Genomic DNA, 25,911 nt, shown 5'->3' on the forward strand with positions numbered 1-25,911 from the left:
AAGCCTGACCTCTTCGCACTCAATCGATCATAACTTGAGCTACAGAGATCCAAATGAGATGGTTCTAGTTGCGTTGGAAAGATAACATCCGGGGCTTCAAAATGATATAAAATTTTCTATAATTGCTTCGCCTTTAGGGATGCGTACACACACTGTACTCGTGCGTGCCGATGGAGCAGCGCGATTCACTAAAGTGAAATAGTGGCCAGCAATTTGCAGCTCATTTTGGGCCCAATCCAACTCATTTCTGATGCTATTGAACCCAAGGATTGAAGGGGGAATGAACCAAGTAGCCATAGTTTATTTTTCATGATTTTTTAGGGTAGAATTCTAGAGAGAGAGGCTCTCTCCTCTCTCTAGATTTAGGATAGAAATTAGGGTAAAGTTAGGTTAATCACTCTCAAATTTCTCTTTCAATTCTTGTTTTGATTCTAATTCTCATTATATTTAGTGTTCTATTGTCTTTGATCTTCTAGTTTTACTTGTTAATTTCTTATTTTACTCTCTTTTATGTTGATGAACCATTGTGGATCTTGATTTCTTCTAATACAATTTTATGTCTCCATGTCTCTTTTATGTTGATCTTGATTGTTATCATTGATTTCTTGCTTATGTTAGTTGTAGGTTTCTTTAATTCTTGTATTTTGTGATATTTACTTTTCTTGCACACTAGGTGTTTGACAAAATGTTTCTTCTAGTTTTTGAGTAGTTTTCTTTACTCTTGGCCTAGGCTAAGGGAATTGATTGACCTTAAGTCATTGGGTCTCAATGATTTGGTGATTTGAGAACCCTTGGTGATCAATTTGATACTCATTGACACCAACCCACTACTAATCTAATTAGTAGATAGGTTGGGACTTATGGGTTGATGTGATCAAAGCCATTTGACGTACTTCAAGTTTAGGAGTAGATATTACGTACTTAAGGCTTTTGGAAGTAGACTTAATGAGCTTGGTCCCTCATAATTATCAATGTATGGTTTGTTGACAAGGATGGTAATATCAATTACCTATGTCTAGCCAAGAGTACTTTTCCTTTATTTCATTAGTTTTTGTCATTTTACTTTCTTGCAAAAATACAAAAATCAAACTGATGAGCGGATAATTTATACGCTTTTTGGCATTGTTTTTAGGTACTTTTGTCATTTTACTTTCTTAGTTTTTATTATATTTTTATTAGTTTTTAAATAAAAATCACATTTCTGGACTTTACTATGAGTTTGTGTGTTTTTCTGTGATTTCAGGTATTTTCTGGCTGAAATTGAGGGACCTTAGCAAAAATCAGATTCAGAGGCTGAAAAAGGACTGCAGATGCTGTTGGATTCTGACCTCCCTACACTCGAAGTAAATTTTATGGAGCTATAGAAGCCCAATTGGCGCGCTTTGAATTGCGTTGGAAAGTGGACATCCTGGGCTTTCCAGAAACATATAATAGTGCATACTTTGCCCGAGATTTGATGGCCCAAACTGGCATTCCAAGTTAGCATAAAAATTCTGGCGTCAAAACGCCAGAACTGGCATAAAAGCTGGAGTTAAACGCCCAAACTGGCACAAAAGCTGGCGTTTAACTCCAAGAAAAGTCTCTACATGTGAAAGCTTCAATGCTCAGCCCAAGCACACACCAAGTGGGCCCGGAAGAAGATTTCTGCATTAAATACCTATTTTTGTAAACCCTAGGCTACTAGTTTTCTATAAATAGGACCTTTTGCTATTGTATTTTCATACTTTTGATCTTTGATTAGCCTTATGCATTCTTAGACACTTTTGGAAGGCTGGCCTCACGACCATGCCTAGACCTTTTGTTCTTATGTATTTTCAACGGTGGAGTTTCTACACACCATAGATTAAGGTCTGGAGCTCTGCTGTTCCTCATGAATCAATGCAAAGTACTATTGTTTTTTTATTCAATTCACGCCTATTTCTTCTCCAAGATATACTCTTGTACTTAATTCAGTTAAGTCAGAATGAAGGGGTGACCTGTGACAATCACCCAATCTTCGTTACTCGTTTAGCCAAGGTCGCGTGCCTGACAACCACAAAGCGATCTACATGATGTTCAACGTAGTCATTGGACGACATCTGGAGTATATTCTCTTGGGTTTCTAATCTAAAATTAGAACCTTCGTGGTATAGGCTAGAATTATTGGCGGCCATTCCTGAGATCCGGAAAGTTTAAGCCTTGTCTGTGGTATTCCGAGTAGGATCTGGGAAGGGATGACTGTGATGAGCTTCAAACTCGCGAGTGTTGGGCATAGTAACAGACGCAAAAGGATCAATGGATCCTATTCCAACATGATCGAGAATCGACAGATGATTAGCCGTGCGGTGACAGCGCATTTGGACCATTTTCACTGAGAAGACGGGAAGTAGCCATTGACAACGGTGATGCCCAACATACAGCTTGCCATGGAAAGGAGTATGAATGATTGGATGAAGGCAATAGGAAAGCAGAAGTTCAGGAGAAACAAAGCATCTTCATACATTTATCTGAAATTCTCACCAATGAATTACATAAGTATCTCTATCTTATTTTATGTTTTATTCATCTTTTAATTATCAATTCTCCATAACCATTTGAATCCGCCTGACTGAGATTTACAAGATGACCATAGCTTGCTTCAAGCCGACAATCTCCGTGGGATCGACCCTTACTCACGAAAGGTTTATTACTTGGACGACCCAGTACACTTGCTGGTTAGTTATACGGAGTTGTGACAAAGAGTTGAGATTACAATTGTGCGTACCAAGTTGTTGGCGCCATTGATGATCACAATTTCGTGCACCAAGTTTATGGCGCCGTTGTCGGGGATTGTTCGAGTTTGGACAACTGACGGTTCATCTTGTTGCTCAGATTAGGTAATTTTATTTTATTTTTAAGCTTGTTATTCTTTTAATTTTCGAAAAAAAAAATACAAAAAAGTTTTATTTTGTTCTTTAAACTCTTTAAGGATGAATTCTAGAGTTTCATGATGATTTGTTGAAGTCTGGCTGGCTGTAAAGCCATGTCTAATCTTTTGGACCGAGGTTTCAACTTATCATCACAAGAGCTTGTTGATTTCTATCAATTTTTCTGTTGAAAGTAATGATCTGCTAAAGCTTGGCTGGCCATTGGCCATGTCTAGTGTTTTGGACCGAAGCTTTCATTAAAGGCTTGGCTGGCTAGTAAGCCATGTCTAATTCCTAGACCGGAGTTTTAGACTAACATTGCATGATTCCTGGAATTCTCATTAAGAATTTTGAATTCCTTATTTTCTTCTTCCAATTAATTTTTGAAAAATTACAAAAAAAAAAATTAAATAAAATGATAAAAATAAAAAATAAATTGTGTTTCTTTTTTAAGTCTAGTGTCAATTTTTAAGTTTGGTGTTCTGCATGTTTTATTTAATTCCCTGCACTTTTTGAATGTATGAATTTTGTTCTTCATTAATCTTCAAGTTGTTCTTGATGATTTTCTTGCTCTGATCTTTAAATTCTCTTGTTTTGTGTGTTTTGTTGTTTCTCATATGCATTCTCAATTTGTTAGTGTCTCTAATATGAAAATTTCTAAGTTTGGTGTCTTGCATGCATTATTTATTTGATCTTAGTTTTCATGATTAGTTGGATTTTAATTATTTTCCATCATTAAAAATTCAAAAAAAAAAATTTCAAAATTATGTCTTTTCAAGTTAATAATACAGATAATTGAAGATTCAGAATGTACAGCAGAGGAATTACAGAGAAAAAGTTGGGCGTTCAAAACGCCCAGTGAGGAAGGAAAACTGGTGTTTAAATGCTAGCCAGGGTACCTGGCTGGGCGTTAAACGCCCAAAAGGGTAGTATTTTGGGCGTTAAATGCCAGAATGGATATCATTCTGGGCGTTTAACGCCAGGATGGCACAGGAGGGAAGATTTTGTTTTCAATTCAAATCTTTTTCAAATTTTCATAATTTTTCAAAATCAAATCTTTTTCAAATCATATCTTTTCAAAATCAAATCCTTTCCATTTTTTATTTTTTTACTATTTTCAAAAATCCTTGCTAACAATTAGTGATTTGATTCAAAAATTTCTTCCTTGTTAAGAAAGGTTCAATATTTGAATTTTAGAATCATATCTTTTAAATTTCTTGTTAGCCAAGACATTAATTTTAAAAATCAAATCTTTTTAATTGTTTGTCAATCATATCTTTTTAAAACCATATTTTCTCAATCATATCTTCTCAATCACATCTTTTTCAAAATAATTTTCAATCATATTTTTTTATTTCTGATTTCAAAATCTTTTTCAAAATCACTTAACTACTTTCTCAATTTTAATTTTTGAAAATCATCAACCAATTTTTCAAAATTTCTTTTAATTAATTCAAATTTTTTTAAATTTAATTTTGAAAATTCTTCCCCCCTTTCTCACATTCTTCTATTTAATGGACTAACACTCTTCCTCAAGGTGCAATTCGGACTCCCTCTCTCAATAAGTTTGAATTCTCTCCTTTCTACCTCCTCCTTCTATTCTTCTTTTCCTCTGACATTTCAAGGAATCTCTATACTGTGACATAGAGGATTCTATACTTTCTTCTCCTCTCTTTCATATGAGCAGGAGCAAGGACAAAGGCATTCTTGTTGAAGCTGATCCTGAACCTGAAAGGACCTTGAAGAGAAAGCTAAGAGAAGCCAAAGCACAACTCTTTGAAGAGGACCTAACAGAAATTTTCAAACAAGAAGAAACCATGGCAGCCGAAAACAACAACAATGCCAACAATGCAAGGAAGGTACTTGGTGACTTTACTGCACCTACTCCCGACTTCTATGGGAGAAGCATCTCTATCCCTGCCATTGGAGCAAACAATTTTGAGCTGAAGCCTCAATTAGTTTCTCTAATGCAACAGAATTGCAAGTTTCATGGACTTCCATTGGAAGATCCTCATCAGTTCTTAGCTGAATTCTTGCAAATCTGTGACACTGTCAAGACCAATGGGGTTGACCCTGAGGTCTACAGACTTATGGTCTTCCCTTTTGCTGTAAGAGACAGAGCCAGGATATGGTTGGATTCACAACCTAAGGAAAGCCTGAACTCTTGGGAAAAGCTGGTCAGTGTTTTTCTGGCCAAATTCTTTTCACATCAAAAATTGAGTAAGCTTAGAGTGGAAGTCTAGACCTTCAGACAGAAGGAAGGTGAATCCCTCTATGAAGCTTGAGAAAGATACAAACAATTGATCAGAAGGTGTCCTTGAGAAAGATACAAACAATTTCAAAATGAAGCATCATAGGTATCTTCTATGATGGTCTGTCTAAACTGTCCAAGATGTCATTGGACAGCTCTGCTGGAGGATCTCTTCATCTGAAAAAGATGCCTGCAGAAGCTCAGGAACTCATTGAAATGGTTGCAAATAACCAATTCATGTACACTTCTGAAAGGAATCCTGTGAATAATGGGACAAATCAGAAGAAAGGAGTTCTTGAGATTGATACTTTGAATGCCATATTGGCTCAGAACAAAATATTGACTCAGCAAGTCAATATAATTTCTCAGAGTCTGTTTGGCATTCAAGCAGCAACAGGCAATACCAAAGAAGCTTCATCTGAAGAAGAAGCTTATGATCCTGAGAATCCAGCAATGGAAGAGGTGAATTACATGGGAGAACCCTATGGAAACACCTATAATCCTTCATAGAGAAATCATCCAAATCTCTCATGGAAGGACCAACAGAGGCCTCAATGATAAACCATTATTTTATGATTTATATTGTGTTTAATTGAGTGGTTTTATCAAGTCTTTCACCCACTTATTCATATGATTTGCATGTATTCACAACTCCTTCTTAAAATTGTTCTATGATTGAAAACTTGCTTCCTAAAGATCTTTTAATTGAATATTTTTTATTTTCCTTTATACCATTCGATGTCGTGATCTGTGTGTTAAGTGTTTCAGGCTTCATAGGGCAGGATTGGCTTAGAGAATGGAGAGGAAGCTTGCAAAGATGGAAGGAACACAAGAAATCGAGGAGATGACCAGCGAGAAGTGACGCGGGCGCATGGCTCACGTGACCGCCCGAAATAGAGGAAATCGCAGTGACGCGCTCGCGTGCTTGACGCGAACGTGCGGATTGGAAGCTGCATGAGTGACGCGAATGCGTGGACGACGCGCACGCGTGGCACGGAAAATGCTGAGTGACGCGAACGCGTGGACGACGCAGTCGCGTGGCGTGCGCGATCTGCAGAATTTGCAGAATTCACTGGGGACGATTTTGGGCCATGTTTTGACCCAATTTTTGGCCCAGAAAAGCAGATTAGAGCAGGGAACATGCAGCGACGAGGGGGCGACATTCATTTCACATAATTTTTAGTTTTAGATCTGGCTTTACTCCTCATCTAGTTTTTCTCTCTACACATTCATAGTTCTTAGGATTTTGTTTTTATTGCTTTTTGGATTAGGATATTGAGAAGAGTTATTACCTCTGCCAAGACTTCATCAATTCTAGTTTGTTTTCCTTAGTTGTCACTTACTCTTTCATATCCTTAAATTGTTCAGAATTACTATTGGATTATTTTTAGAATTTATTAATACAAGAACTATTTTTATTTTTACTTGGTCTTTCTTATTATTATTTATCATGTCTTCCTTTATTTCCCTTTCTTATTTTGTGAAGTTTACTTTCATAATGAGCGAGTAGTTTTCTAACTTGATTGGGAGTTGATTGAAAGGAGAACCTTGAGTTGGAATGCTCAAGAGTAAAATTGTAATTGGGTTTATTGTTGGATGGCTCTCTAGTCACTAACACTAATCCTTCCCAACGGAGAGGATTAGAACTTGTGAATAGAAGTAGACTTCCAACTTGCTTGACTTTCCTCTACCTAGTAAAGGATAACTAAGCAGAACAGCCTTCAATTATCAATTAATCTTGGGAGAAATCCAACAAGGATAGAACTTCCGATTAATTTACTCCCGGTCAAGATTTTTATTTAAATTACATAAATTCTCTGATTTAATTTCCTATTTATCAAACTCAAAACCATTTTGGAAAACATCTGATTAATAAAATAGCACATTTTTCTGCAACTCGTTGGGAGACGACCTGGGATTCATACTCCCAGTATTTTAATTCTAATTTTGTGACAACCCTTCTAAATTGATAAGCAGATTTTTGTTGGTTAAGAACTGTACTTACAACGTATCTCTTATATTAATTTCTTAATCCACCAATTTCCTCCACGTCACTCAACAAGGCTTCAACAACAGTAATGGTGGAAGAAATAGGTTTAGCAATAGCAAACCTTTTCCATCATCTTCTCAGCAACAGACAGAGAATTCTAAGCAGAGCCACTCTGACTTAGCAACCATAGTCTCTGATCTAATTAAAACTACTCAAAGTTTCATGACTGAAACAAGGTCCTCCATTAGAAATTTGGAGGCACAAGTGGGTCAGCTGAGTAAGAAAATTACTGAACTCCCTCCTAGTACCCTCCCAAGCAATACAGAAGAGAACCCAAAAAGAGAGTGCAAGGCCATCAACATAACCCACATGGCCGAACCTGGAGAGGAGGAAGAGGCAGTGATTTCCACTGAAGAAAACCTCAATGGACGTCCACTGGCCTCCAAGGGGTTCCCTAATGAGGAACCATGGGAATCTGAGGCTCATACAGAGACCATAGAGGTTCCATTGAATTTACTTCTGCCATTCATGAACTCTGATGAGTATTTTTCCTCTAAAGATGATGAAGATATTACTGAAGAGCAAGTTGCTAAGTACCTTGGAGCAATCATGAAGCTAAATGCCAAGTTATTTGGTAACGAGACTTGGGAGGATGAACCCCCTTGCTCACTAAAGAACTGGATGACTTGACTAGGCAGAGATTACCTCAGAAGAGACAGGATCCTGGAAAGTTCTCAATATCTTGTACCATAGGCACTATGATCTTTGAGAAGGCTCTGTGTGACCTGGGGTCAAGTATAAACCTCATACCTCTTTCTGTAATGGAGAAGCTAGGGATCCTTGAGGTACAAGCTGCAAAAATCTCACTAGAGATGGCAGACAATTCAAGAAAACAGGCTTATGGACTTGTAGAGGATGTCTTGGTAAAGGTTGAAGGCCACTACATCCCTGCTAATTTCATAATCCTAGACACTGGGAAGTGTAAGAATGAATCAATCATCCTTGGCAGACCCTTCCTAGCCACAGCAAAAGCTGTGATTGATGTTGACAGAGGAGAATTGGTCCTTCAAGTAAATAAGGACTCCCTTGTGTTTAAAGCTCAAGGATCTCCCTCAGTAACCATGGAGAGGAAGCATGAAAAGGTTCTTTCAATACAGAGTGAAACAAAACCCCCACATTCAAACTCTAAGTTTGGTGTTGGGAGGCCACAACCAAACTCTAAGTTTAGTGTTGAAAGGCCCCAATCATGCTCTGAGTATCTGTGAGGCTCCATGAGAGCCCCCTGTCAAGCTATTGACATTAAAGAAGCGCTTATTAGGAGCCAACCCAATTTTATTTAATCATATATATTTATTTTCCATTGTTATTTTATGTTTTCTGTAGGTTGATGATCATGTGTAGTCACAAAAACAACTGAAAAAGCAAAAACAGAATGAAAAATAATATTAAAAATAGCACACCCTGGAGGAGAAGCTTACTGGCGTTTAAACACCAGTAAGGGTAGCAGAATGGGCGTTAAACGCCCAGTCTGGCACCATTATGGGTGTTTAACGCCAGAAAGGGGCACAGAGCTAGCGTTTAATGCCAGAAAGGGGCATAGAGCTGGCGTTTAACACCAGAAATGGGCACAGAGCTGGTGTTAAACGCCAGAAAGGGGAGAAAAGCTGGCGTTAAACGCCAGAAATGGGCAGCAACCTGGCATTTAACGCCAGGATTGGCACAGGAAAGGGCGTTTACACGCCAACATGGTGCAGGAATGAGAAATCCTTGACACCTCAAGATCTGTGGACCCCACAGGATCCCCACCTACCTCATCTCTCTCTCTCTTCTTCACACCTTCCCATAACACCCTTCCCCAAATACCATTCACCAATCACCTCAGTACCTCTTCCCCAAAAACCCCTCACCTATCAAAACCTACCCTCTTCTCCATAATCTCTTCACCAATCCACATCCATCCATTCAAATTCAAACCACTTTCCCTCCCAAACCCCACCCATACATGGCCGAATCCTACCCCTCTCTCCACTCCTATATAAACCCATCTTCACTCCTTCATTTTCACACACCATACACACTACTTACCCCACTTGGCCGAACCACTAAGCCCCCTCCATCTCCTCAATTTCTTCCTCTTCTACTCTTTTCTTTCTTCTTTTGCTCGAGGACGAGCAAACCTTCTAAGTTTGGTGTGGTAAAAGCGTTGCTTTTTATTTTTCCATAACCATTTATGGCACCAAAGGCTAGAGAAACTTCTAGAAAGAGGAAAGGGAAGGCAAAAGCTTCCACCTCTGAGTCATGGGAGATGGAGAGATTCATCTCAAAAGTCCATTAAGACCACTTCTATGAAGTTGTGGCCAAGAAGAAGGTGATCCTTGAGGTCCCTTTCAAGCTCAAAAAGGGTGAATATCTGAAGATCCGACATGAGATTCGAAGAATAGGTTGGGAAGTTCTCACTAACCCCATTCAACAAGTCGGAATCTTAATGGTTCAAGAGTTTTATGCCAATGCATGGATCACCAAGAACCATGATCAAAGTGTGAACCCGGACCCAAAGAATTGGCTTACAATGGTCCGGGGGAAATGCTTAGATTTTAGTTCGGAAAATGTGAAGTTGGCATTCAACTTGCCCATGATGCAAGGAGATGCATGCCCCTACACTAGAAGGGTCAACTTTGATCAAAGGTTGGACCAAGTCCTCATAGACATTTGTGAAGAGGGCGCTCAATGGAAGAGAGATTCAAGAGGGAAGCCGGTTCAACTAAGAAGGCATGACCTCAAGCCTGTGGCTAGGGGATGGTTGGAGTTCATCCAACGCTCAATCATTCCTACTAGCAACCGGTCTGAAGTTACTATAGACCGGGCTATCATGATCCATAGCATCATGATTGGAGAGGAAGTAGAAGTTCATGAGGTTATATCCCTAGAACTCTACAAGGTGGCAGACAAGTCCTCTACTTTGGCAAGGTTAGCCTTCCCTCATCTCATTTGTCACCTCTGCAATTCAGCTGGAATTGACATAGAGGAAGACATCCTCATTGATGAGGACAAGCCCATCACTAAGAAAAGGATGGAGAAAACAAGAGAGCCCACTCATGGACAAGAGCATGAGGAAATTCCTCATCGTGAAATCCATGAGATGCGTCAAGGGATGCATTTTCCTCTACAAAACTATTGGGAGCAAATCAACACCTCCCTAGGAGAATTAAGTTCCAACATGAGACAACTAAGGGTGGAGCACCAAGAGCATTCCATCCTCCTCCATGAAATTAGAGAAGACCAAAGAGTCATGAGGGAGGAGCAACAAAAGCAAGGAAGAGACATTGAGGAGCTCAAGCACTCCATAAGATCTTCAAGAGGAAGAACAAGCCGCCATCACTAAGGTGGACCCATTCTTTAATTTCCTTGTTCTTATTTTCTGTTTTTTCGTTTCTTATGCTTTATGTTTTATTTATGTTTGTGTCTTATTACATGATCATTAGTGTCTTAGTGTCTATGCCTTAAAGCTATGAATGTCCTATGAATCCATCACCTTTCTTAAATGAAAAATATTTTTAATTGCAAAAGAAAAAGAAGTACATGAATTTTGAATTTTAAAATAGTTTAATTATTTTGATGTGGTGGCAATACTTTTTGTTTTTCTGAATGAATGCTTGAACAGTGCATATTTTTTAATTTGTTGTTTATGAATGTTAAAATTGTTGGCTCTTGAAAGAATGATGAAAAAGGAGAAATGTTATTGATAATCTGAAAAATTATAAAAATTGATTCTTGAAGCAAGAAAAAGCAGTGAAAAGCCTGCATAAAAAAATATATATGCAAAAAAAAAGAGGCGAAAAATAAAAAAAAATTAAAAAAGAGAGAAAAAGCAAGCAAAAAAAGCCAATAGCCCTTTAAACCAAAAGGCAAGGGTAAAATAAAAAGGATCCAAGGCTTTGAGCATCAGTGGATAGGAGGACCCACAGGAATAAAATCCTGGCCTAAGCGGCTAAACCAAGCTGTCCCTAACCATGTGCTTGTGGCATGAAGGTGTCAAGTGAAAGGCTTGAGACTGAGCAGTTAAAGTCGTGGTCCAAAGCAAAAAGAGTGTACTTAAGAGCTCTGGACACCTCTAACTGGGGACTCTAGCAAAGCTGAGTCACAATCTGAAAAAGTTCACCCAGTCATGTGTCTGTGGCATTTATGTATCCGGTGGTAATACTGGAAAACAAAATGCTTAGGGTCACGGCCAAGACTCATAAAGTAACTGTGTTCAAGAATCAACATACTATACTAGGAGAATCAATAACACTATCTGAATTCTGAGTTCCTATAGATGCCAATCATTCTGAACTTTAAAGGATAAAGTGAGATGCCAAAACTGTTCAGGAGCAAAAAGCTAATAGCCCCGCTCATCTAATTAAGACTAATCTTCATAGATGTTTTTGGAATTCACTGTATATTCTATTTTTTTATCCTATTTTGTTTTTATTTGCTTGGGGACAAGCAACAATTTAAGTTTGGTGTTGTGATGAGCGGATAATTTATACGATTTTTAGCATTATTTTTAGGTAGTTTTTAGTATGTTTTAGTTAGTTTTTATTATATTTTTATTAGTTTTTTAAATAAAAATCACATTTTTGGACTTTACTATTAGTTTGTGTGTTTTTCTATGATTTCAGGTATTTTTTGGCTGAAATTGAAGGACCTGAGCAAAAATCTGATTCAAAGGCTGAAAAAGGACTATAGATGCAGTTGGATTCTGACCTCCCTGCACTCGAAGTGGATTTTCTGGAGCTACAGAAGCCCAATTGGTGCGTTTTCAATAGCGTTGGAAAGTAGACATCCTGGGCTTTCCAGAAATATATCATAGTCCATACTTTTCCGGAGATTTGATGGCCCAAACTGGCGTTCCAAATTAGCATAAAAATTCTGGCGTCAAAACGCCAGAACTGGCATAAAAGCTGGAGTTAAATGCCCAAACTGGCACAAAAGCTGGCGTTTAACTCCAAGAAAAGTCTCTACATGTGAAAGCTTTAATTCTTAGCCCAAGCACATACCAAGTGGGCCCGGAAGAAAATTTCTGCATTAAATACCTATTTCTGTAAACCCTAGACTACTAGTTTTCTATAAATAGGACCTTTTGCTATTGTATTTTCATACTTTTGATCTTTGATTAGACTTATGCTATATTAGACACTTTTGGAAGGCTGGCCTCACGGCCATTCCTAGACCTTTTGTTCTTATGTATTTTCAACGGTGGAGTTTCTACACACCATAGATTAAGGTGTGGAGCTCTGCTGTTCCTCATGAATCAATGCAAAGTACTATTATTTTTCTATTCAATTCACGCCTATTTCTTCTCCAAGATATACTCTCGTACTTAATTCAGTTAAGTCAAAATGAAGGGGTGACCCATGACAATCACCCAATCTTCGTTACTCGCTTAGCCAAGGTCGCGTGCCTGACAACCACAAAGCAATCTACATGATGTTCAACGTAGTCATTGGACGACAGCTGGAGTATATTCTCTTGGGTTTCTAATCTAAAATTAGAACCATCGTGGTATAGGCTAGAAATATTGGCGGCCATTCCTGAGATCCAGAAAGTCTAAACCTTGTCTGTGGTATTCCGAGTAGGATCTGGGAAGGGATGACTGTGACGAGCTTCAAACTCGTGAGTCTTAGGCGTAGTGACAGACGCAAAAGGATCAATGGATCCTATTCCAACATGATCGAGAACCGACAGATGATTAGCCGTGCGGTGACAGCACATTTGGACCATTTTCACTGAGAGGACGGGAAGTAGCCATTGACAACGATGATGCCCAACATACAACTTGCCATGGAAAGGAGTATGAATGATTGGATGAAGGCAATAGGAAAGCAGAAGTTAATCAGGAGGAACAAAGCATCTTCATACGCTTATCTGAAATTCTCACCAATGAATTACATAAGTATCTCTATCTTATTTTATGTTTTATTCATCTTTTAATAATCAATTCTCCATAACCATTTGAATCCGCCTGACTGAGATTTACAAGATGACCATAGCTTGCTTCAAGCCAACAATCTCCGTGGGATCAACCCTAACTCACGTAAGGTTTATTACTTGGACGACCTAGTACACTTGCTGGTTAGTTGTGCGGAGTTGTGACAAAGAGTTGAGATTACAATTGTGCGTACCAAGTTGTTGGCGCCATTGATGATCACAATTTCGTGCACCACAAACCCCCTTGCATTTTCATAGCCAATAATTGAGCACTTCATTGCAATTCCTTGTGAGACGACCTGGAGTCTAAATACTTCGGTTAATTCTTGTTTGGAGTTTATTACTTGTGACAACCAAATTTAGTTTGATTTGAGGATTGACTATTGGTTTGGACTATACTAACAACAGAAATATTTTATGGAATTCCGAAGCGGTATAAATCCTTGCAATCGAATTAATGGTGCCGTTGCCGGGGAATTACAATGGTATTATGTTGTTGGCTATTGTGAATATTGTGAATATGTTTGCCTTTTTCTCATTTGTTAGTTTTTGTTAGCTTTAGGACTTTGTTGCTTATTTTTGTTACCTTTTTCTTTTATTTGTTACTATGAATTCTCACCCCTTTGGCTATGAGTTTGGCTCAAATTATATTGTAGGGAATGGGAACTATAATGACAATATGCATCAAGGATGGAGCAATCAAGGATGGAGGGAACCTCAAAGGATTGATCACCCTTCTTGGGAATAACCTCCTCCGGTCTCTTATAGGTATAATTCCCCTCCAAATGCATATCAATCTAATTGATGTGGTGACCCTTATTGTGATTGTCAACAACCACCACCACATGCCTATGAACTACCCCCTCAACATGGTTTTGAACCACCTTACTCACAAGCCCCATACCACCAAACACCCCCATATGACCCTAATCCTTATCCACCATACCAACCACCTTATGAGCCATATGAACCATACACAGAACTACCACAATTCCAACACAACTACTCCCAAGAACCACCTCCATATACACCATCTCTATACCCTTACCAATATGAGCCACCTTCCAACTACAATGCCTTCCCCTCAAAAAATAAACCCTCTCTTCCACCACCGCCCCCCGATGAAGCCCTCATGCTAGAACTAGGAGATCTTAACTCTCAATTCCAAAGGCAACAAGAGGGGATGGAAAAGGAGTTTAAGGAGATAGAAGCCAAGATGGCTATCCTAGTGGAAGCCATTAGAAATATGGCCTCCTCCCAACTAAGCCTAAGCAACTAAGGCACTTCCATTGACGAATGTAGAAAAGCAATTAAGGAGCATAGTAAGGGAGTGAGTTTAGAGCTTCAAGGTAAAGAAGAGGAATTGAAGCAAGAATTGCCACAAGGGGAGGAAGTTAAGACAATTGAGCCGGAAGGAGTGGTTGAAGACCTAGGAGATGTTGGAAGTCCATGGGAATGTAGAATCATAAAGCCCTCTTCCAAGAAGCTTGACATTGATGTTGAGGAGGGTGTACAACCTCCAAGGCATATCATGGTGAAAAACTTTGAAAAGGTTGACCAAGAGATGGATTCAATCATTGAAGAATTTTTATGTATAATTGAATCCTCTCCCATTGGGCTTGACATAGAGATTAAAGAAGAAGATACATTACCTCCCATACCCTTGGTAAACAATGAAGAAAAGATTGAATTGGAAGGAAGCTACCAAGAGGAAGAGGTTGAGCAAGAAGCAAGCTCCATCATTGAAGATGATTCCACACCAACCAATGAGTCTCATAGAATTGAAGAATCTCCCTTATTGTGCTATGAAATTGATGACAAGGAGGACCGTGCACAACCTCTAATACATGGTTTGAGCAATGAGAGGTGTATAGAAGAAGTTGGTGGGCAAGGGATTGAAAGTGAAGAAGCTTGCAAAGAGATGGAAGTTGCGAAAGAAGACCACAAGGGAATGGATCTCGCATTAGCTAAGTGTGGGGAGGTTCCCCTTCCTAAGTCACCATCATCCAACACAACATTCAAGTGGGTAAAATTCTTATCCCTAAGCTTTGCTTTCTCACTTGAATATGGTTTGATTGAAAATGATGGTCAACTTAGAGCTCTTTGTGGAGTTAAGAGTAGGAGAGAGTTGTGTAGTGGTTGGACACATCACTCTAAGTTCATGATAGTTGCATGCTCGAAGTTGAATGGAAATGGTTGGTGTAGAACAAAATTGCATGGGTCTAGGAGAATGTTTGGGTGCTTAATTGAAGATTCTAAGGTCATGCCACCCAATTGGAATCATGATGATCAATTTGAATATGGGTGTCAAAACAAAGTGTGGGATCCCGGATCACACAAGGAGAATCAAATTTGGGAGCCCATGGCTTGTGTGGAACTCCATCAAGGCTTGGAGTTATCATCTTTGAAGACTAAAACTTATTGGAGATTCAAGCATTGGTGGATGTTCAAGGATAGCTTCAAGCACAAGCCACCTTAAGAGGAGCTCCCCATAAGTCCAACTTAAGGACAATAAACAAAAGTGCTAGGTGGGAGACACCCCACCATGGTAAATTCTTTTCATTTTTCCCTTTTGTACATATTGGTAATTAGTTTAATTTCATGTTTTGTTGAGTTTGTTGAGTATAATTGGTAGTTTAGTAGGCTAAATAAGGTTTTATGGTGCTTTGGTAGCTGTTTGGAGGTTTAGAATGCTTGGATTGGTGCAAAAACATAGGAAAATTGTGAAAAACAGAGCACCATCCACGCGTACGCGCACTGCACGCGTACGCGTGCATTAAGCATTTTCACCCCTCCACGCGTACGCGCCATGTGCCCGTACGCATGGATTGAAAAATTTATCCCTCCATACATTGACCCGAGAGTTGCGCCTACACTGCGCCAACACCATGCCTAAGGCACATACCAACCCGCGCGTACGCGCACCTGCCCTCCTGGTACATGTTCCAGAAGTTGAGCCAACCTTGGGCTGACACTGTGCCCCGCGCATAATCTCACCCACGCGTGCGCGCACCTGGCGCGTACGCGTCCCTCTGCCAATTTGCGCATCGGCGCGTGGGCGTACATGACGCGTCCGCGTCGCAAACAAAAAAAAAGAGTTTTTTTCTCATCTTCCAATTTATTTTGTCCATTGCATTCGCATACTTTTATTCTTTGCATTTTCATTTTGTTTTTATAGCCTGTTTTTACCTTCTTCTTTTTTTTAAGCTTCTTATTTTAATAATGGTATTGAATTTTCTTACTCAATTGTTGAGAATTTCTTGGTTAATCTTGGTGCTTCTTGACTTGTTTGATATTGTTGGGTGATGAAACTCTTAAATCAATGCTTAATCTTGTATGACTCTTATATTCTTTATGCATTGATATGAACTTGCATGTCTTTCATGACCCACTCTTTCTAGTTGAACTTGATGCTTTTCAGTGCTCTTCATGCCTTGACTTTACTCTTGCATCAAGTGTTAGTTAATATGCCTTAGCTTATATTGTTTTCTCACTCACATGTTGTAGCTACCATGAAGTGAGAACCTTACTCTTATTTGGCATTAGCCCTCGCCTATGTTCTATTTGCTTTGATATTTTTATTGTTGGCTTAATTTTCTTTCTTTTTCTTTCCTTTTAGGTTGGCCACCGAAAGAGGAAAAGGAAAAGCTTCTACATGGGGTAACAAACAAGTTCACCCGCACAACCTTTTGAAGGAGCTCATCAATTGTAGCAACCCGTCCACCTTGTTATTCTTTGCATGCACCGAGGATGGTGCAAATTTCTAAGTGTGGGGAGGTCGTCCGACCGATCTCCATGAGTAACAATCCCCTTTTCAACACCAATTCTTGATTTCCTTTGTTAGTTAATTGTTGCATTGCATGATAGGTTGCATGCTAGTTAGAATTTGTACATATTTTACCACTTCTTTTTATGTTAGGACTACTTGGTTAGGGTGATGATTTCTTTTCAAAGAAAAATTATTTTTAGGGAACCCTACCAATTTTGAAAAAAATTTGATGACAAACTTGCTTGAATAATGTGTTTTGGAACATGGTTTTTGAGCTAAGAACACAAGCATGTGAGTTTTGAGCCCAATTGTGTGGTTACATCTTATAACCACTTATTTCCATTCTTGTGTGCATTATTCTCTTTCTATGATTGTAATCTTTAATTTGTTTGATTCTTTATGTCCATTATTCCATGTATACATGCATTTATATGATTGAGGCCATCATTTCATTTAGCTCACTTACCCAAATAGCCTACCTTTCATCAACTATTGTTAGCCAATTTTGAGCCTATTTAATCCCTTCTGTTCTTAATGCTAGCACATCACTACCCATAAACGAAAAATAATAAATGTCCTTAATTTGGATCTTTGATTAGCTTAGGCTAGTGAGGGTGTGTATCATTTGGGTATGGAAAACTTGGGACATTGGTTGAGGTAAAAGTGTAATTTTTATTTTTGTTAAAAATATTGGGAATTGGGTACATATTCATGCACTATATGTAAAACCATATGCATTGATACGTTTGTATATACTTTTGAAAAAAATGATAAAGAAAAAGAAAAAGAACACACACACACACACACACACACACACACATATATATATATAAGAAAAAAATGTAGAAAAAGAAAAAAAATAGAAAAAGAAATAAAAAGGGGACGAAAATGTCCCAAAGTAAAGTTCAATAAAAATCAATGCATATGGAATGTGAATTAAAAAGAATGCATGAGTGTGTGAAAAAGTGAGAATTGTGGGTAGTTAGGTTGTGTATTAGAATTGTATAGATTGCTATATGTGTTAGGTGAGAGCTTAGGCTAATCAAAGATTCAAATTTCAAGCTCACTTGACCATATGCATCTTTACCTTTACCCTAGCCTCATTACAACCTATGAATAAGTCCTTCTGATGAATGTATGCATGCATTGAATAATTGTTGATTGTTAGATGAAAAACAAATCATAGAAAGCATGATTAGAAGAGAATTGAGTGATCGACCCTATACACTAGAGCGACTAGAGCGGATACAATTTCAGTGAGGGTTCGATGCTCAATTCCTTGTTCCCGGCTTTCATGAGCTTTCTTCTTGCAAGTCTATTTGAACTTCATTTTGATATTTGAATTGGTAGACTTTATGAGTCGTCATATGACCTTAGCCCTACTTGTTCATATGTGTTCTTGGGGATTGATTTACTTTTAACCAAGTAGGTAGAATTATTTTGTATTTAGTTGCATTCGTATAGATAGGTGCATATAGTTTATTTGCATTGAATAAATGTTCATACCCTTTTCTTGTCCTTCTTTATTCTTAGCATGAGGACATGCTTGGTTTAAGTGTGGGGAGATTTGATAAACCCCGATTTTGTGGTTTATCTTGTGGTTAATTTGGGGGATTTTATCAAATTTTCTCACATTTATTCAATGAAATAGCATGGTTTTGCAATTCCCCTTAAATTGTGCTTAAATGTGAAAATATGCTTTTTAGGCCTTAAAATAGCTAAATTTAACTCACTTTAATTCCATTCGATGCCTTGATGTGTTTGTTGAGTGATTTTAGGTTCATAAGGCAAGTATTGGATGGAAGAAGTAAGGAGAAAAGCATGCAAAGTGGGAGAACTCATGAAAAAATGAAGGAACCGCAAAGCTATCAAGCCTGACCTCTTCGCACTCAATCGACCAAAACTTGAGCTACAGAGGTCTAAATCAGGCGGTTCTAGTAGCTTCGAAATGATATAAAATTTGCCATAGTTGCTTCGCGTTTAGGGATGCGCACGTGCACTATATGCGTGCACACTGATGGAGCAGCGTGATTCACTAAAGTGAAATCGTGGCCAGCGATTTGCTGCTCATTTTGGGCCCAATCCAACTCATTTCTGATGCTATTGAACCCAAGGATTGAGGAGGGAATGAACCAAGTAGCCATAGTTTAGTTTTCATGATGTCTTAGGGTAGAATTCTAGAGAGAGAGGCTCTTTCCTCTCTCTAGATTTAGGATAGAAATTAGGGTAAAGTTAGGTTAATCACTCTCAAGTTTCTCTTTCAATTATTGTTTTGATTTTAATTCTCATTATATTTTAGTGTTCTATTGTCTTTAATCTTCTAGTTTTACTTGTTAATTTCTTATTTTACTCTCTTTTATGTTGATGAACCATTGTGGATCATGATTTCTTCTAATGCAATTTTATGTTTCCGTGTCTCTTTTATGTTGATCTTGATTGTTATCATTGATTTCTTACTTATGTTAGTTGTGGGTTTCTTTAATTCTTGCATTTTGTGATGTTTACTTTTCTTGCACACTAGGTGTTTGACAAAATATTTCTTCTAGTTTTTGAGTAGTTCTCTTTATTCTTGGCCTAGGCTAAAGGAATTGAGTGACCTTGAGTCATTGGGTCTTAATAATTTGGTGATATGAGAACCCTTGGTGATCAATTTGATACTCATTGACACCAACCCACTACTAATCTAATTAGTAGATAGGTTGGGACTTATGGGTTGATGTGATCAAAGCCATTTGACGTACTTCAAGTCTAGGAGTACATATTACGTACTTAAGGCTTTTGGAAGTAGACTTAATGAGCTTGGTCCCTCATAATTATCAATGTATGGTTTGTTGACAAGGATGGTGATCTCAATTACCTATGTCTAGCCAAGAGTACTTTTCCTTTATTTCATTAGTTTTTGTCATTTTACTTTCTTACTAAAATACAAAAATCAAACCCCCTTGCATTTTCATAGCCAATAATTGAGCACTTCATTGCAATTCCTTGTGAGGCGACCCGGAGTCTAAATACTTCGGTTAATTTTTATTTGGGATTTGTTACTTGTGACCACCAAATTTAGTTTGATTTAAGGATTGACTATTGGTTTGGACTATACTAACAACGGAAATATTTTTGTGGAATTTTGAACTGGTATAAATCCTTATAATCACCAACCTTGCAGTCTGTCTATGTCCGTCAGAAGTAAGTCCCTATCTCCGAAGGGGCCATTCAGCGAGCTTTAGATCTCTCGCCTGCTCCAGAAGGGTTGAACGCTGATGACTTGCATCATCTACCCTTCTTTCTTGCATAAAGAAGACCATAAAAGAGCCTAAATCTCATTTGATCAGTACAATTCATACATTATTTAATGAATATTATGGTACACTATTTTGAGATGAGTTGTGCTGAATTTCAGGTGAAAAAGGCATCAAAAATTGGTAGAAGACAAATAAGAAGCTGGGCGTGTGAAACTGGCGTGCCACTTGGGAGCAAACGCCACAAAAATGCACTGGCGTGGCACACCAGGAGCTAGGCGTGGCACGCCAGTACTAAATTCCAGAGGGGAGATCCAAGCATGCATGTGGGCGTGGCACGCCAGGGACTGGGTGTGGCACGCTAGTACAAACTTCCAGGAAGCAACAATGGAGGAAATGAAAGGGGCGTGGCACGCCAGGTTGGGCATGGCACGCCTAACCCATCAACTACTATGGGCGTGCCACTTGAGCAAAGGGGCATGGCACGCCAACTCGCCATTCCAAGAAGAACCTCCACTATGGCGTGCCACTTGGTATCGAAGGCGTGGCACGCCAGCTCCAAGAAGTCACTTAGGCGTGCCACTTGAACAGCTTGGCGTGGCACGCTGGTACAATAATCTAGAGAAGGGGCTGAAGGCAATTGAAGACTGGGCGTGCCACTTGAAGTCGAAGGCGTGGCACGCCAACCTCTCAACCTCACTTAGGTGTGCCACTTGAGCAACCAGGCGTGGCACGCCAATGCACAAAGATAACAAAAGCAAGGACTGGGCATGCCACTTGGTGTCGAAGGTGTGGCATGCCAACCCAAGCATGTCACTATGGCATACCACTTGAAGGCTGAGGCGTGGCACGCCAACTACTTGAACCAAGACAAGATCATGGGCGTGGCACGCCAACCTTTAGGGGTGGCACGCTGGTATAAGTTTCCAGAGAGAATGAAGGAGGCCAATTACATGGGGCATGCCACTTGGTATCGAAGGTGTGGCACGCCACTCACTATTCTTCACTTAGGCGTGCCACTTGAATCCCAGGCGTGGCACACCAGTGCCATTCAGAGGTCAAAGAAGCATTGGGGCGTGCCACTTGAGTTCGTGGCGTAGCACGCCAAACAGAGGAACCACTCACTCATAAAGGGGCGTGGCACGACAGACCCTGGGCGTGCCACGCTAGTTCAACTTTCCAGAGAAGCTTAGCCAAGCATAGAGCAAGGGCGTGGCACGCCAGACCCTGGGCGTTCCATGCTAGTTCAAGTTTCCAGAGGACAAGGAAAAAAGAAAAAGGCTAGGGCATGCCACTTGAGCTCGAAGGCATGGCACGCCAAGGTTGTTAAAGAGACGAGCGTGCCACTTGAAGGGATGGGCGTGGCACGCCAAGCTAAAGCAAAGAGCTCGTGACACGCCACTAAAGCGCCAATCACATGCCAGCTGGGAGATCACACTTATTGAGCTTCTTTTCCCTCCAAAAATATAATTTTCCTTTTTCACTTTTGTAATTCTTTTATTTTATTAGGAGTAATATAAATACCCCCCAAGGAGTACTGAAGAAGGAGGTTAAGCAGTCAGTTTTAGATCCACTTTTACACTTCACTTTTTAGTACTTTTTGAGCTATGAGTAGCTAACTTCCCTCTCATTGAGAGAGGGAGCTCTGTTGTACTTAATGGATTGATAATAGTGAAATTCTTCTTCTCTTCATCTTCTCTTTGATTTGCTAGAAGGAATTTCGTTCTTAATGCTTAGTGTTCAATTATCTTGGAAAAGAGATTGAATGCAATTGGGTTTCATGGGAACCTTGGGAAAGGAAACATGAAACCATGCTTGAAATCCCTTCTCACACTTGAGTAGAATCTGAGTTTTGGTGTTTGGATATGTGACATATAATCCTCCCTCTACTTGGACCTACGATGGTGTGTGGTATAATTAGGGACCAAGCATATCTCTCTTCATGAGCAATTAGACCAAGGAATTGGCAATTGATCAAGATCTGAGAGATTGAGTCACCAAGAGATTGGGGCTCAATCAATCATGATTGCCAAGAAGTCAATGAGTTGCATGATTGAAGAGGATATAAGCTAGATTTGATCCAAAGAGACAACATCTCCCAATTTCAATGAATTTCCCCATTCTTATCTATCCATTTCTTTACAGCTTAATTTTACATTCAGCAATTCCCCATTCCCATTTACATTCAAGTCATTTATGATTCTGCACTTTACATTCTGCCATTTCTATTTCTGCACTATATTGCTTTTCTTTATATTCTAGTCATTTACAATTCTGCACTTCATAATCTTATTGATTCGCTTGACTAATTCATCAATTAATTAAAACTGCTTGAATTTGCCAATCTCTGTGGATACAATCCCACTCCACTGTGGGTTATTACTTGACGATAATTTTGGTGCGCTTGCCAAAAGAACTAATTCACCAATTTTTGAATGGTGTGTGAATTATAGTTATCAGACGCATACCAAGATGCCGCTGTCAAGCGCCAAACATACCAATTTGACTGGGACGACGTCCTTAGAGTTATAGCACAACCGGCAGCAGATGGATTTATGGATACCATCGATCCTGACCTAAGGGCATATTGGCTTCAGCACTTACCTTGGAGGCTCGAGTGTGGGCACAGATTATGTCCCACTACGTCTTTCTGAGCACTCACGAGTCCTCCTTCCCTGCAGACTTGGCTGTTCTCCTCTGGTGTATCCTTACAGACCAGCCTCTCAACTTACCAAGACACCTCCGGCATGCCATGGGACACGTACAGATTGCAGGCAACCTACCCTTTTCCGCCTTGGTTTCAGATCTAGTCTCGGCAACTAGAGTCTCCTACAGAGCTGGGGACACCAAGACCATACTTCCACAGGACGATCAGTATGTCCCCATCGGAAGTACATCAGACCCCAAGTAGCCATTACCAGCCAGATTGCAGACCCAGTCGGAGATATTCCTTCTCCTTCCACATCACAAGCACCTTCAACAAATCAGCTGCTCCTTCAGATACTTCAGAGACTGGACCAGCTTGACCGGCAGGAAAAGCGAATGGAGTGCCGTAACAAGCGCCAATTTACATACCTCAAGGAGCTGATTGTTGGCAACCACCCACCTGAAGAAGAACCCGATACTCCGGACTCCACCTCACCTACCAGCACCGGGAGCCATCACAACCCCGACTGTAGAGATGCTGTTACCAGCCCCTCTTTGTTCCTAACTGATGGCACCGAGGACGGTGCCAAGCTTTAAGTGTGGGGAGGTCGGTCAGTACCTGACTTCCGTAGGTAATCTCTCTCACTTAACACCAACATTTTAGTTTTTCTTTTGTTAGATAGAATAGATTGCATGATAATAATTGTTTGCATGTATGTTTGCTTGGTTAAAGTAATAAAATTCTTTTCAAGACTCTATTTTATAATATTTCACTAATTTAAATTGAAAAATGTGTGTTAAACTTGTTTGAAGACTATAAATTGGAACATGAATTGTAGCTAAGAACACAAAACCTGTGAGATTTGAGCTTAATTACATGGTTACACTATTTAACCATAATATTTTATTTTTGTGTGTTTTCTTCTCTATAATTGTAATCTATAGTTTGTTCCACTCTATATGTCAAATGTTTAGTGTATTTATATGCATGCATATGATTGAGGCCATTATTTGTTATTAGCTCACTTATCCCAAATAGCCTACCCCTTCAACTACCTTTGTTAGCCACCTTGATCCTTTTAATCCCCATTTGTTCTATATTTTACCACATCACTAGTCTTAAACGGAAAAACAATTAATTACCCCAACATAATCTTTGGTTAGCTTAAGATAGAGATTGTGTATCAACTAAGTGTGGGGAAACTGTGGGAACATGGGTTAATAGGGAATGTGTTATGATAAAATATTAGAAATTTGGGTACCTACTCATGTGAGACCAGAAAAATTAAAAATCCATGTACATTGATATGTCTACTTTTATATTTTTTATCAAAAAAATATTCAATAAATAAATAAATAAATAAATAAGGGGACAAAATTACCCCAATGTTAAGTTAATGAAAGATCAATGCATATGTGATGAAAATTAAAGACAAGTTGATACGTGAGTATGTGATGCAAAAGTGGGAATTTTGGGTAGCTAGGCATAATTTTAGAGTTAGAGTGTGTGTGTGTTTAGGTGAGAACTTAGGTTAATCAAGAATTCAATTTATAGCTCACTTAGCCATACATATATCCTCACCCTTACCTTAGCCCCATTACAACTTTGAAAAGACCTCATGATGTTTGCATTGGTACATTAAATACTTGTTGATTGGTTAGAAGAAGAACAAAGTTTTAGAAAGCATGACTAGAGAAGAGTAGAGTGATTACCTATACACGTGAGTGATTAGAGTGCATATACACTATCAGTGAGGGTTCAATGCTTGATTCTATGTTCCCTGCTTTCATGAGTTGTCTTCTTACAAGTCTACTTTTCTTTACTATATGATTTTAATTGGTGATATCTTATTTATGTTTGTCTTGAAGAACTTATTTACTTTTAACCAAGTAGACAGAATCATCTTAGCATATAGTTGCATTCATATATAGGTTGCATTTCATGAGTCTTACTTTTCCCTATTTATTCTCTTGATCTCCTTGAACTTAGCATGAGGACATGCTAATGTTTAAGTGTGGGAAGTTTGATAAACCACTATTTTATGGTTTATCTTGTGCTCAATTGAGTGGTTTCATCAAGTCTTTGCACACTTATTCATACAAATTGCATGGTTTTACAATTCCTTCATAGTTTTGTTCTATGGTTAAAAACTTTCTTCGTAAACCTTTAATTTGTGTATTTTAATCCCTCTTTATACCATTCGATGCCGTGATATGTGTGTTCAGTGTTTTCAGGCTTTATAGGGGAGGAATGGCTTAGAGGATGGAGAGGATGCTTGCAAAAATGGAAGGAGCACAAGAAATAAAGGAGACAATCAGCGAGGAGCGATGCGCACGCATGCCTCACGCGTGCTCGTGAATTGGAGTTCGCACAACGACCCGTGCGCATGCCTGACGCGTGCGCGTGACAAGAAAAATCGTAAAACGACGTGCACGCATGACTGACGCGTACGCGTGACATGCACGATCTGTAGAAATTGCAAAACATGATGGGGGCAATTTTGGGCCGAGTTTGGACCCAATTTCCGGCCCAAAAACACAGACTAGAGCCAGGGGACGAGCAGAGACTAAAGATACATTCTCAATAGCATAGTTTGAGTTTAGTTGGGAATCTTAGAGAGAAATTACCCTTCCTCTAGGTTTTCTTTTACATTCATAGATTTCTAGTTTTATGCTTTTGCTTTGGATATTGAGATGAGTCATTACCTCCGTTGAAGTTACTATTCTAGTTTGTTTTCTTATTCCCTTACTCTTCCATATCATTAATCTTTGTTCAGAGTTACAATTGGATTGTTTTTAGAATTTATTAATGCAAGAAGTATTTTTTCTATTTAAATTTTATTATTTGTTTAATTGCTTCCAATTGGTTTTAATTACCATGTTCCCTTTTTACTTCTCTTATAAGACCACGAAGATGGTATTCATGTTGACAGAGTAGACTCCCAACTTGACTTGCAGGTTGATTAAAAGGAGACCCTTGAGTTGGAATGCTCAAGTGATTAGTTAAATTGGAAGTTGTTGGCTAATTCTCTATTTACTAACGCTAGTCCTTTCCAAGGGAGAGGATTAGGATTTGCGAATAAGAGTTAGCTCAATCATTTGACTTTCCTTTATTTAGTAAGGGTTAACTAAGTGAAAATAACAACCTCTTAATACTACACTTG

This window comes from Arachis ipaensis, chromosome B9 (assembly GCF_059453495.1).
Source record: "Arachis ipaensis isolate K30076 ecotype BB chromosome B9, ASM5945349v1, whole genome shotgun sequence".
In the NCBI taxonomy this organism is placed as follows: Eukaryota; Viridiplantae; Streptophyta; class Magnoliopsida; order Fabales; family Fabaceae; genus Arachis; species Arachis ipaensis.